The following is a 13,701-nucleotide window of genomic DNA, read 5'->3' as shown; positions in this document are numbered from 1 at the left end:
TAGAAGACCCGGATACTAACCCACAAACCTATGAACACCTGATTTTCGACAAGGGAGCTAAAGGTATACAATGGAAGAAGGAAAGCATCTTTAACAAATGGTACTGGCATAACTGGATGTCAACCTGTAGAAGAATGAAAGTAGATCCATATCTATCACCATGCATAAAACTCAAGTCCAAATGGATTAAAGACATCAACATTAATCTGAACACTTTGAACCTGATAGAAGAGAAAATGAGAAGTAGTCTACAAGATATAGGCACAGGAGAACACTTCCTAAGTAGAACCCCAGTAGCACAGACAATAAGAGAATCAATGAATAAATGGGACCTCCTGAAACTGAGAAACTTCTGTAAAGCAAAGGACTCTGTCAGTAAGACCAAAAGGCTACGTCTGACTGGGAGAAGATCTTCACCAACCCCTCATCAGACAAAGGTCTGATCTCCAGAATATACAAAGAACTCAAGAAACTAGACACTAAAACTCTAATTAACCCAATTAAGAAATGGGGTACTGAACTGAACAGAGAATTCACAACAGATGAACTTCGAATGGCCAAGAGACACTTAAGGTCATGCTTAACTTCCTTAGTGAAAAGGGAAATGCAAATCAAAACAACTTTGAGATACCATCTTACACCTGTCAGAATAGCCAAACTCAAAAACACCAATGATAGCACTTGCTGGAGAAGATGTGAAGTGAGGGGAGCACTCATCCATTGTTGATGGGAATGCAAACTTGTGCAGTCACTGTGGAAATCAGTGTGGTGGTTTCTCAGGAAACTGGGAGTCAATCTCCCTCAGGACCCAGCAATTCCACTGTTGGGAACATACCCAAGAGATACTACATAAGCATTTGTTCAACTATGTTCACAGCAGCACTATTTGTAATAGCCAGAACATGGAAACAACCTAAGTGTTCCTCAATAGAAGAATGGTTAAAAAAGGTGTAGAACATATACACATTAGAGTTTTACTCAGTGGTAAAAAACAATGACATCTTGAATTTTGCATGCAAATGGATGGAAATAGAAAATGCTTTACTGAGTGAGGTAACCCAGACCCAAAAAGAGGAATATGATATGCACTCACTCATAAGTGGATTCTAGCCATAGTTAAAGGTCTTTGAGCCTATAATTCGTGATCCTAGAGAAGTTAAATAAGAAGGGATCCTGAAGAAAATCATATAGTTATTCTCCTGGATATTAGAAGTAGACAAGATTGCCAGGCACACTTGTGTTTATGGGAAGTGAGGGATGGAAGTATGGGGAGATGGTTAGAGAGAAGGGAGAGGGGGAGGATTGGGGATGGCTTGGAGGAATGGGATGGGGGGAGGGAGGAAGGATGGATATGGGAGCAGGGAAGTATATATCTCAACTAAGGGAGCCATTTTAGGGTTTGCAAGAGACTTGATTCTGGAGGGATTCCCAGGCCCAATGAGAGGTCCCCAGATTGTTTCCTGGGCAACAGAGAAGAGAGTGCCTGAACTGGCCTTGACCCATAACTATACTGATGAATATTTTCCATATCACCATAGAACCTTCATCTGGTGATGGATGGAGATAGAGACAGAGACATATTGGAACACTGGACTTAACTCTCTAGGTCCACATGAGAAGCAGAAGGATAGAGAACGGGAGCAAGAAAGGCAGGACCAGAGGGAACCTTCATCTGACGATAGATGGAGATAGACATGGAGACCCACACTGGAGCAATGCACTGAGCCCCCAAGGTCCAAATGAGGAGCAGAGGAAGGAGACCATGAAAAAGGAAATCAGGACCGCGGGGGGTGCAGTTCACCTTCTGATACAAGGGGACTGATCAAATGAGAGCTCACCAAGGCCTGCTGGACTGGGACTGAAGGAGCACTTGATCAAACCAGCATCTCTGAATGTGGCTGACATGGGGGCTGACTGAGAAGCCATTGACAATGGCACTGGTTCTTGTTTTGTCTTCATGTACTGGTTTTTTGGGATCCTAGTCTGTTTGGATGCTCACCTTCCTAGACCCGGAGGGAAATGGGAGGAACTTGAACTTCCCACAGGGCAGGAAAACCTGACTGTTCTTAGGACTGGAGAGGGAGGAGGAGAGGGAGTGGTGGGGGGGCAGTGGGAGTAGGGATAATAGGAGGGTATGGGGAGGAGGGGAGGAAGTGGAAATTTTTATAAACAAATAAATAAATAAATTTAAAAAAGAAACAAACTCTGCCATAATACCTATTAACCAGCAGATGGCGTTGTTTCCAAGTTGCAATGCAATGGTGGCATGACAGATAGTGTGTTAAAATCTGCCTTGGTGCTTGTTAAACAAAACTGGGTAAAATTAATTGTTCAACAGATTAGATGTAATAAAATCATTCCACACATGGAGCAAGAAAACCCAGAGTCCAGGAGTAGAGAACAGAAGCCACAAACCAGCCTGCTGTCCCATGACAAAGAATCACCTCCAGGTGGGTTGTAGTGGTTAGCAAACAGTGCAGCTGCCTTCTGCTGCTGCTTAAGTGCTGTAAACGCTACTGTGGTGGTGCTTAGTTGTGGTGAGATTTTGAGGATATTTCACCCATAAACTGGCTCAGCAATCGCCAGAGAGGCATGGAGTTTAAATCGATGTGGCTGCCATGTGAATGCAGAGATATTGGGCGCTTAAAAGAAATCTTACACTGGTTGAGAACTGAGAAATAGACAGTTATTTTTTGGAGGGGGACTTACAAATCCGTAAGGATTTTCTGCTACAATGGTAGATGAAGATTGTTGAACCCTAGCTTCCAAACACTGAGAAGGAGTCACCCCCCAGAGACCATCCCACACACCATAGCCAATGCAAAAACATGAGGATTTTATCACTCCTGTTATGACAGGGTCCCTCAGCATTCAGGAAGCTGAGAGACCTCGAATAACTGGTACATACTACTTTTAAAGGAGAAGGCCACAGAAGCAAGGGGGATTGTTCTTTGACCATTATGACTGACTTATTCAAAAGCACTATTATCAATAATTGGCTGGAGAGCTGTTGCCAGATCAGATGAGGTAAGAGGTCATTTTGACCCCATGTCCCAAGGGACTGAATCAAAATATATGTGTATAGGTAATTGTTCAGGAACTGAGTCAACATCTTAAAGGTTACCTTGCCCCAATTTCTGGAGAACATACGTGCATGTGTTAGGTCCTTGGTTTTCAGGGGAGGAGAGTAAACCCTATGGCACGGAGGCTGAGACGGTTCAGAATTGTCAGAAATGGCTTCAAAATAGTCTTAAAGTCTTACAGAGATGAGATTCAAAACAACCTGAAAGAGCAAAACAGTAACCAGGGGTTGGAGAGAAGAGGCCTGAGGCACTTCAGCATCCAGGAAAATAGTCTATGAGGCCATGCCTGAGTAGGTGAGTAAACCTTCCTGCAGCAGAATATAGACAATTGTACCATATCACTTCCCCCTCTTTTTTTTTTAAAACAAGAACATCCATAGTCCATTTTTTGGGAGAATGTAGGCAGAGTTTTCCAGGCTATTTCCTGCTGGGTGGTGGCACTGATAATCTTATGGGGACCTAAAGAAAATTTAGAATTATAATCAAGTCCTGATTGGAGTATTCTGTGAATATTGATCATCTAAGGCAGCAGTCTTAAATCTGTTCTGGATGTAGAACTCAGACATCTGGGCCATCTGTTCTTACCTGGAGATTTCTCAGGTGGTCTTTCTTGATCAAACCTGATTTTTTTTAAACTCAGAATGAATTCACAGCCTCTCATTTCCTGTGGAAACAAAAGCAGCATTTATAAGCAAATATCTTTTAGCTGCTGTTGCTCATTCCTCAGCATTCAAACAATTCAAAGAGAGCATAATAATAAACAGTATCAAGGTTCTCTTTGTATTTTTCATGTTTACCTGGCATTATTTTAACCTCTATTTTTTTATTTTTACTTTTAACTTTTGGCTTTTTGAGATAGGTTCTCTGTGTATCTTTGTCTGCCCTGGAATTCACTCTATAGGCCAGGCTGTCCTTGAACTCACAAAGATATGCCTGCCTCTGCCTCCCAAGAGCTGAGATTAAAGGCATGTGTCACCACACCTTGAACTCACTGATGTATTCCTGCCTGCCTCTGCTTCCCAAGTGCTGGAATTAAAGGTGTGTGCCACCACACCTTGAATTCACAGAGGTTGGCCTGCTTCTGTCTCTCAAGTGTTAGGATTAAAGGTATGTACCACCAAAACCAAATACTCTCTTTCTTTTTTATTTTAAGGACTTTAACCTTTGACCTGCATAAATTTTTAACACAATACAAATCATTTGGAGGGTTTTTTTCTTTGAATCTCTCTTTACTGTATATCTATTTTTCTGACAATGTGAGTCTTTAATTTGCTAAGCAAAATGTAATGGATTAAAGCCATGGCTTTAATGACTGGATCCAACCCATTCCTTAGCTTTCTGAGATTCCAGCCTCATGGCTGAGGTACTGGATGGAGCCATGTTTATTGCCAAAACTCTATGTTGTTTCAAGGTCCCTGTCACCATCAAAAAGCATGTGATCAGCTTTTCATTAACACCATTTAAGTATTTCATGGCAGGATCTCTTAAAAGAGCTTCAAGGTTTTGCAACTAAAGCTAAGTCAGAAAGCCTCTCTTAAATGAGAAAGCTTGCCTCTAGCAAGCAGAGCATACCTGATAAAATGCTGCTATCAATAAGCCATGCTTAACTATATTCTTTTCTGTCTAGAATTACTTCCCAAACTGATGGAGGAGGGTTATCTGTCTATTGTGTTATTTTCATTGGTCAATAAAGAGACTGCCTTGGCCCCTTGATAGGACAGAAAATTAGGTAGGTGGAGTAAACAGAATAGAATGCTGGGAAGAGGCCTATGAGGCAGAAGCCATGGAGCCAGCCACCAGGTCAGACATGCTGAATCTTTTCCGGTAAGCCACCACCTCGTGGTGCTACAGATTATTAGAAATGGGTTAATATCAAGATATGAGAGTTAGTCAGTAACTAACTCTCTAGAGATAATGGGCCAGGCAGTGCTTAAATGAATACAATTTGTGTGTTGTTATTTCTGGGACTAAGCTAGCAGTGTGGGAGCCAGGCAGGAGGAAAAGCAGGCCTGCCCGCAGCCCCTCACTACAGATGACGCCAACGTGGATAACTGAATCCGCAGAAAACTTGAGAAAGTTTGGGAAAGAATAGAATGACGCATGTTTTCTTGGTGGCAGCAATTTCTCAGGTCTGCTCTGCTTGCTAGAGGCAAGCAATGCTCTCATTTAAGAGAGGCTTCCTGACTCAGCTTTAGCTGCAAAACTTTGTAGCTCATTAAGAGGTCCTGCCGCCAAACACTTAAATGGTATTGATGAAAAGCTGAACGCATGCTTTTCGGTTTTCAGTCGTAGCAGGAAAAACGCTGCGCTGTTTTAAAATGCCGGTTTTCTGGGCCGTCCTGCCAGGGCAAACTCTGACTCTTTCAGGCAGGCAGTCCGACTGAGTGTGGTCTGTGAGCAGAATGCTGCAGCTTGCTTGCTGGCAAGGACCTTGAAATGCCATAGAGTTGTGGCAGTGAACACAGCTCTGGCTGGTATCTCAGCCGTGAGGCTGGAAAGCTAAAAAATGAGCTGGATATAGCCATCAAAGCCACGGCTCTCCATATTGATTAGTAAATTAAAGGCTTATGAAGTCAGAAAAGGAGAGATATACAGTAAAGAGAGATTCAAAGAGGAAAAAACCTCTAAATGGTTTACTATGAGTTAAAAACATATGCAGGCTAAAGGTTAAAGTCATTAAAAAGAAAAAAGAAAAAAAGGAAGTAGTTAGGTATGGTGGTACACACCTTTAATCCCAATGCCTGGGAGGCAGAGGTATGTTGACCTCTGTGACTTCAAGGGGCAGAGGTAGATTGACCTCTGTGACCTCAAGGTGTGGTAGTATACACCTTTAATCCCAATGCCTGGGAGGTAGAGACAGGCAGATCTCTGTGAGTTCAAGGACAGCCTGGTCTACAGAGTTATTCCAGGACAAAGATATACAGAGAACCTGTCTCTAAAAGTAAAAGTAAAAATAAAAGAAATAGAGGTTAAAATAAAGCTGCATAAAGATGGAAAATACACAGAGAATCTTGATACTGTATGCTATTTTGCTCTCTTTGAATTGTTTGATTGCTGAGGAAGGAGCAACAGCTGCTAAAAGATATTTGTTTATAAATGCTGCTGAACTAATCCAAGATAGATATGCTGAAAATACCTTGACTTCTGAATTTGGATCTAAGGATATGATACTTTGGAAAGGAGGTTCTTCTTTTGTTTTCACAGAGGATGAGACCCTGTGGATTGCTTCTATCCCAATATGGTATGATAGACCACGCCCTCCTGAAAGATTTCTGTGAACACCCTCAAAAAATTTCTTCACTCAACTGCCGACTGAGATGAACCTGGCAGACAGGTTATACCATGAAAGACCTGATTAGCTGCGCCCCTATACAGCAGGAAGAAGTTTGGAGAGAAATAACTACGTCCATATTCCCAAATATTGTTCATAAATGTTCTTTTACATTTAAAGGGGGATATGATATAGATATGAATAATTTCATTGGTATGGATTTTAAGGTCAATTTTGTTATATGTATATATATTTCTGATCTTGATTGATGTATTGTGATTGTATAGTTCATTTAAAAATGCAATGTATAATTAAAAATATAGGTTGTTAATGGATAATCATTGATAATAGTCAAGCTTGTAGTAATGTTAGTTTGATTTTCTAGATGTCCATAGATATATTTCAGAGAGACATTCTTCATATCTTTCAAAGACTACAGAACATGGCATTTAATGTTTTAATAACTTAGGACTTTTCATGACAATGAGACACGTCTGCTCCTGGCAGCACCAATCTACTTCAAGAGAAAGATGGGCATCGAAGAGGCTCCTTATGGAGTTTGATAGCCATTTTGGGCAAGAAACTGCTCTTGCCTGGACTGTTGTATAAACTGGACACAGAACCCACAGAGAGAGGACTGCTGAACTTGCCTAAAGGTGAGATGATCTTTCAAGGTTCTTGATTCATGAAAGAGTCTGCGAGACATTCTGCAGGACACAGCAGATAGTGAGTGAACTGCCTTTGAAATTTCCTGCTTCATGGAAATATCTCTGGATATTATGGGCCTGAAGGCCGAAGATGGGTGCCCCAACAGTACAGAGGAACTTTGGGTGACTGTCCAGGCAGCAAGATGTCTCTGTCATTTCTAGAATTTTGGAAGTTGCTTAATTCTTGTTTACTTAGGTAATATTATATCCTTCTGGAGTCTTTGATGGAGTTGAAGAATGGATAGTCATAGTTATAGTTTTCCATTATTATGATAAAGATATAGTTATAAATATTGTGACTGTAATTCTTGCTTGATAACTGTTTTGTTATATGTAATTTTATTATGTTAAAATGAAAGCCTTTCTTTTTTGTTTAAACAGAAAAAGGGGAAATGATGGAGGAGGGTTATCTGTCTATTGTGTTATTTTCATTGGTCAATAAAGAGACTGCCTTGGCCCCTTGATAGGACAGAAAATTAGGTAGGTGGAGTAAACAGAATAGAATGCTGGGAAGAGGCCTATGAGGCAGAAGCCATGGAGCCAGCCACTAGGTCAGACATGCTGAATCTTTTCCGGTAAGCCACCACCTCGTGGTGCTACAGATTATTAGAAATGGGTTAATATCAAGATATGAGAGTTAGTCAGTAACTAACTCTCTAGAGATAATGGGCCAGGCAGTGCTTAAATGAATACAATTTGTGTGTTGTTATTTCTGGGACTAAGCTAGCAGTGTGGGAGCCAGGCAGGACGAAAAGCAGGCCTGCCGCAGCCCCTTACTACACCAAACTCTTTCAGGCTTTATGTGTATGCAGTTGTTCACGAGAACATCATCTTTTGATCGGGATTTCTGTTCTGCACAGTTCTTGTTCTGCCTGGTACCCGTAGTCATTAAGTCCCAAAGAAATCACACAGAGGTCTACATTAACTATAAAATGATTTGCCCATTAGCTCAGGATTCTTATTAATTCATAACTTATATCAACCCATTATTCTTATCAATGTTAGCCATATGGCTCGGTACCTTTTTCAGTGGGTCAGGTCATATATTTTTTCATCTGTGTCTAGGAAGGACTGTAGAGGGAGCATCCTTTTTTCCAAAATTCACCTGTTTTCATTGACCTGCTTCTACTTCCTGTTTGGTTGTCCCACCTATACTTCCTGTCTAGTTGTCCCTCCTATACTTACTGGCTGGCTACTGGCCAATCAGCATTTATTTAAAACATAATTGACATAATATATACAATTGTCCTGCACTAACTTTTGGCTTGGAGGTCTGTGAAAGTCCCCTCAAAAAGTTTCCCAATGGTATTCGGTTGTCGTGTCTTTTTTTTGTTGATCTGCATTCATTGGACCAATGTCAAGTTTTGCCACACCTTCTACATATAACTATTTTTACCATTCCAGAGGAGATATTATTCCTATGAATTCCTTGTCTACAGTCCCTTCTCAGATGTCCTATTCTATGAAACTAAAACATTTGGGATTTTGATGTCTCCTCATTGCTTTGGAAATTGTTTTTCCTACCCTTGATTCAGTATTATAGTCAAATGTCTTAATGTTCATTTTATGCAGGATCTATTCATTCATAGGTGCTGATCTAACCATTAAAGTCCCAAGTATCATCTTCATTCTAAGTTGGCATATTCAAAAGCCAGATAGTCAATAAGTACTCATCTAGCACCTGGGTTAATATTGGCACCAAATGTGGAAGGTCACTTAAAAGAAATCCATTTTAGCTACCAAGGTTTTTCCCTTCTCTCCTGGTGATTCGCAGGGCCGTGTGACCTCCGGCTCCCTGGAGACTCTGCACTAGCTCTGGCTTGAGGGGATAACTTAGCGAGAACCTGGTTCTCTTTGTTATGGTGATTCCACTTGTATTCAAGGTCTTAGCAGTGGGCCCATAGCCTGGTTCCCTAGCTGACCTTGCCCGAGGCGCCGGGAAGACTTTAATCTTCCCTCCTGCTCCTGGATGGGAGGAGGCCTTGCATTTTCGATCCTTCTAGCCCACTGGTATAAATACCCAACTTGAGTTTAATAAAGTTGCCATTTACTCTGGTAAATGAGCAAAGGTCTCTTTTGTGTGTGTGTCTCTTTTCTCAACCCTCAGGACAATCGTCCATTCTCGTGGGCTCGAGTTCGGGAAAGCACGCAGCCTGAACCGGGTGTGGGTATCCATTGGAAAGTGCAGCTCTTACAGATGGCGTCCTCGAGTGGGCTTTAAAGAAGAATTGAAGGGTCGCGTCCTGCCGTCAGTGGATCCACCACGAGAACCCCCAATAGAGGTGAGGGGCCCCCCACGATCTGGAATCTGGCCAGTTTTTGTAAAGTGCAATTGTGCACGGGTGATAAGGGGGTGAACAGGTTGAATAGTTTGATTTTTAGGAAAATGGGTGCTGATATGTCCACTCTGGAGCTAGAAGGGCAGTTAGCAGATCAGCTACTGCAGCTCGTGGAAAAGCTAGGCACCAGGATCAAAGGTGACACAGCACAAGGGACCATCAAGGTAATTTCAGAGCTCAGTCCTTGGTTCTCTTTAACTGCGAACCTCATTATCGAGGACTGGGAACAAGTTAGGGCTGATCTATGTGTTGCACAGAGAGAAAGGGGAGCTAAGCCGTCCCCCTAGCGATCTATTCGCTATGGCGTCTTATCAGAGATGCCCTCCTTAGTGAAGATGTTTTAGTGAAGGAACAGTTAGAGGTTTTAAACAAAACCCTTGAGGAAATTCAGAAAGTAGAATCTGTGAGCTCTATCAGGAGTTTTGAGGATCAAGAAGTCAAAAGCATTGATAATTTAGATGAAGAAGAAGAACTATTAGAAGGCAAAATCGCACTTCTAACCAAACAGCTAGAGAAGGAGGAAGGCGGGGCCACTAGCAGAGATGCCCCCATTAGGCCTCCTCCGCAAAGAGCATTTTCTGCTACCCTAAACCGTTGTGCTACAGCTTTTGCCCCTGTAAATCTGGAGGTGGGAGCTCAAGAGTTTTCAAACAGGCCTGATAATCTCGGTAGAGATAGTTCAGTCTATCCTACTGAAGGAACTCTTGGCCAGCAAGTACTTAGTATCAGACAGCCTGACTCTCTGACCTTTAAAATGGTCAAGCAATTAAAGGAGGCGGTCATTGCTTATGGTGCTCGCGCTTCCTTCACTATAACATTGCTGGAGTCCTTCCTTAAGTTCGACCTTACGCCCAGCGATTGGATACAACTTTGCAAAGCCTGTCTCTCTGGAGGTGAATTTTTACTGTGGAGAGGTGATTTGCGAAGGATTTGCAAGGAATCCGCGGGGCTTAATGCCGCCTATGCTAGTTTCTCCCAGCATGACCTCGATGTGTTACTTACAGGGGGTCAATATTCTGATCTCACAGTGCAAACCACTTACGATCCCGCAATTTGCGCTCTAGTGGCAACAGCGGCAATAAAGGCCTGGGCATCTCTACCAGTTTAAGGAACAGGAGAACTACTCTCAAAAATTGTACAGGGACCCACAGAGTCTTATTCTGCATTTATAAACCGCCTCTTAGAGGTGGGCAGCCGTACTCTTGGGGATATTAATTCTTACTTGCCAGCAATAAAGCTATTAGCCTATGAAAATGCTAACAGGTCTTGCCAGGAAGTTTTGCGCCTGCATAGAAACAAGGACCTGGATGATTTTATTCATCTGTACAGAGGCGTAGTTCCTCCTACTGTGGTGGGACAGGTGGTCACTTCTGCCCCTAGGGAGGTTGCAGCCAAAACTGGATCAAAAAATTGCTTCTGTGTCTCGGGTCCAGATTCAGCTTCTGGCTATTCAAGCATTGCTTTGGGCCAGGTCTGTTCCCATATACATGGGACATTTGAGGGCACATAGCAATCTTCCTGGCCCCCTGAGTGAAGGCAATGCCTTGGTTGATGAACTCACTCGCCAGGTTTATACAGTTAGTCAAGAATCTTATGAAGCTGCTAAGAAAGCTCATGATTGCTTTCAATTCAATGCTGGGTCTTTGAGATTTCATTATAAAATATCTCAGGAGCAAGCCGCTGATATTGTTAAGAAGTGCCCTTTATGTGTAGAACTTTTAACTGTTCCCCATTTGGGAATTAACCCGTGTGGGCTGGCTCCCAACCACTTATGGCAGATGGATGTTACCCACGTTCCTTCTTTTGGACGTTTGCAGCATGTTCACGTAACTGTGGACACGTATTCACACCTTATCTTTGCCTCAGCTCATACAGGAGAAAAATTACGGGATGTTAAAAGCCACTGCCTGCAGGCTTTTGCCTACATGGGGGTCCCTAAATCTCTCAAAACAGACAACAGACCAGCCTATACCAGTGCTGGTTTTGCTAAGTTCTGCCAGGAGTTTCATATTTCTCACAAAACCGGTATACCCCATAACCCCCAGGGGCAGGCAGTCGTAGAGAGGACCCACCACACTCTTAAGGCTTATCTGCACAAAACTAAAAGGGGGGATTACAGTTCTAACCCCAGAGAGCATCTATCGTTCATTTTATACATTTTAAACTTTCTGACTGTGAATGCTGGCTCCCATACGGCAGCTGAGAATCATTGGCAGCCTAGCTCCCCCGGGAAGCCCTTAGTGAAGTGGAAAAATCTGGCAAACGGCACTTGGTGTGGTCCGGACCAGGTCTTAATCTTGGGGCAGAGGGGCGGTTTGCGTATTTCCACAGGATGCAGAGCTCCCGATCTGGGTTCCTGAACGTCTGGTGCGGACCGTGGATTCCTCTGTTCAGAAACCTGAGGACGAGGCGAGGTCGAGAGATCCCATGGACATGGCGGCAGAGGCGGCAGCGGAGTTGACAGATTCCTGAGAGATGATCCAGTGCCTGATTTTACCCCTTTCCCAGCTTTCTGTCTTTCTGCCTGATCTGTCCCTTTCAGCCAAGGCTGCTTGGCCCCCTGAGGGGAAAACAGCTATTTCCCCTGCCCTGATAGCAGCTTTGGATGCTCAAGGCTAAAACCTTGCCAGATACACAGAATTACCATACTATTCTAGTATCTAAATTCACAATTGGACGCTGTAGTCAATCTTTACAACTGGGTGTGGATTTTAACCTCTGCTGGTCACAAGTTAAGATTTTGCTGCTTTTTCTCGGACCCTGGAATACAAAATTGCTAATTGGCTCTAATTTAGTTTGGCTAGTCATACCAGGGGTCCCATTTGCCGGTGCTGTAGCCCTACGCAAGGGCGCTATTCTGAGCCAATGTTTCAGATATTGTGCAAGCACTGTCTCTTCCAGGAATGCTTATGCATGCATACGCTGGAGTGTCTTCTCCTGGCCAGTGGCTTCAGGTCCGCCACGGCCTGGCCCTAGTAGGCGTTCGCCTTGGAATATCTTTCAGCATAATCTGGCTGGACTCAATGTATGACTAGTAACCAAAGACGGGTAAGGATTGAATGGGAGGAGACTCTGACCTAAGACAGAAAGGTATTTTGACCTGGAATACTTTTTCCACGACGGGTAAAGAATCTGCCTGGCCATCACCACCTAAGACAAGGTGCTAGTCATCATATTTTATATAAAAAGGGAGACTTGTAGCTGCCAAGGTTTTTCCCTTCTCTCCTGGCGATTCGCAGGGCCGTGTGACCTCCGGCTCCCTGGAGACTCTGCACTAGCTCTGGCTTGAGGGGATAACTTAGCGAGAACCTGGTTCTCTTTGTTATGGTGATTCCACTTGTATTCAAGGTCTTAGCAGTGGGCCCATAGCCTGGTTCCCTAGCTGACCCTGCCTGAGGCGCCGGGAAGACTTTAATCTTCCCTCCTGCTCCTGGATGAGAGGAGGCCTTGCGTTTTCGATCCTTCTAGCCCACTGGTATAAATACCCAACTTGAGTTTAATAAAGTTGTCATTTACTCTGGTAAATGAGCAAAGGTCTCTTTTGTGTGCGTGTCTCTTTTCTCAACCCTCAGGACAATCGTCCATTCTCGTGGACTCGAGTTCGGGAAAGCGCGCAGCCTGAACCAGGTGTGGGTATCCATTGGAAAGTGCAGACTCTTACAATCCATCACTAGCTAAATATTGAGAAACAGCTGGTTATTTATTTAGGGGTAGACTCACAATTTGGAATCCTCTGCTTGAATGAAGATCAGGAACTGAATCCCGCAACCAGAACAGAGAGGCTGGAAAAGAGGCTGGACATATGCTCTATATCTGCATATATAGTATAAAGAGGTCACACCCCAATGAAGTCTCCTACTATTAGTGTATGGGGTTTGATGTGCAATTTAAGTTTGAGTAATGTTTCTTTTACATATGTGTGTGTTCTTATATCAGGATTGAAACTGCATCTTGATGAATTGCTCCTGTTATGAGTATAAAGTGTCCCTCTCCATCACTTCTGATTGATTTTAGTTTGAAATCAATTTTGTTAGATATTAGGATATCTACACCCACTTATTTCTTAGGTACATTTCATTGGAAAACCTTTTTCTAACATTTTACTCTGAGGGAGTGTCTGTCCTTGAGACTGAGGTGTGTTTCTTATAAACAGTAGAAGTTTGGATCCTGTTTTTGTATCTATTCTTTTGGTCTGGGTCTTTCTATAGGTGAATGGAATCCATTGTTATTAAGCAATATTAATGATCATTGGTTGTTAACTCTGATTATTTTTCAGTAGTAGTTTTTGTGTGTTTCCCTTC

General features: G+C 42.9%; 1 pseudogene; it reads left to right on the top strand.

Moving 5' to 3' along the window:
- Positions 1-2,365: 2,365 nt before the first annotated feature.
- The window catches only part of LOC148123426 (sulfotransferase 2A1-like), a 42,003-nt pseudogene continuing 30,667 nt past the window's right edge, over positions 2,366-13,701 (top strand).

Source organism: Myodes glareolus, chromosome 1, assembly GCF_982192425.1.
Source record: "Myodes glareolus chromosome 1, mMyoGla1.1, whole genome shotgun sequence".
Lineage (NCBI taxonomy): Eukaryota > Metazoa > Chordata > Mammalia > Rodentia > Cricetidae > Myodes > Myodes glareolus.
Note: the sequence above shows the minus strand (reverse complement) of the source record. Positions and strands in the feature narration are given on the sequence as shown.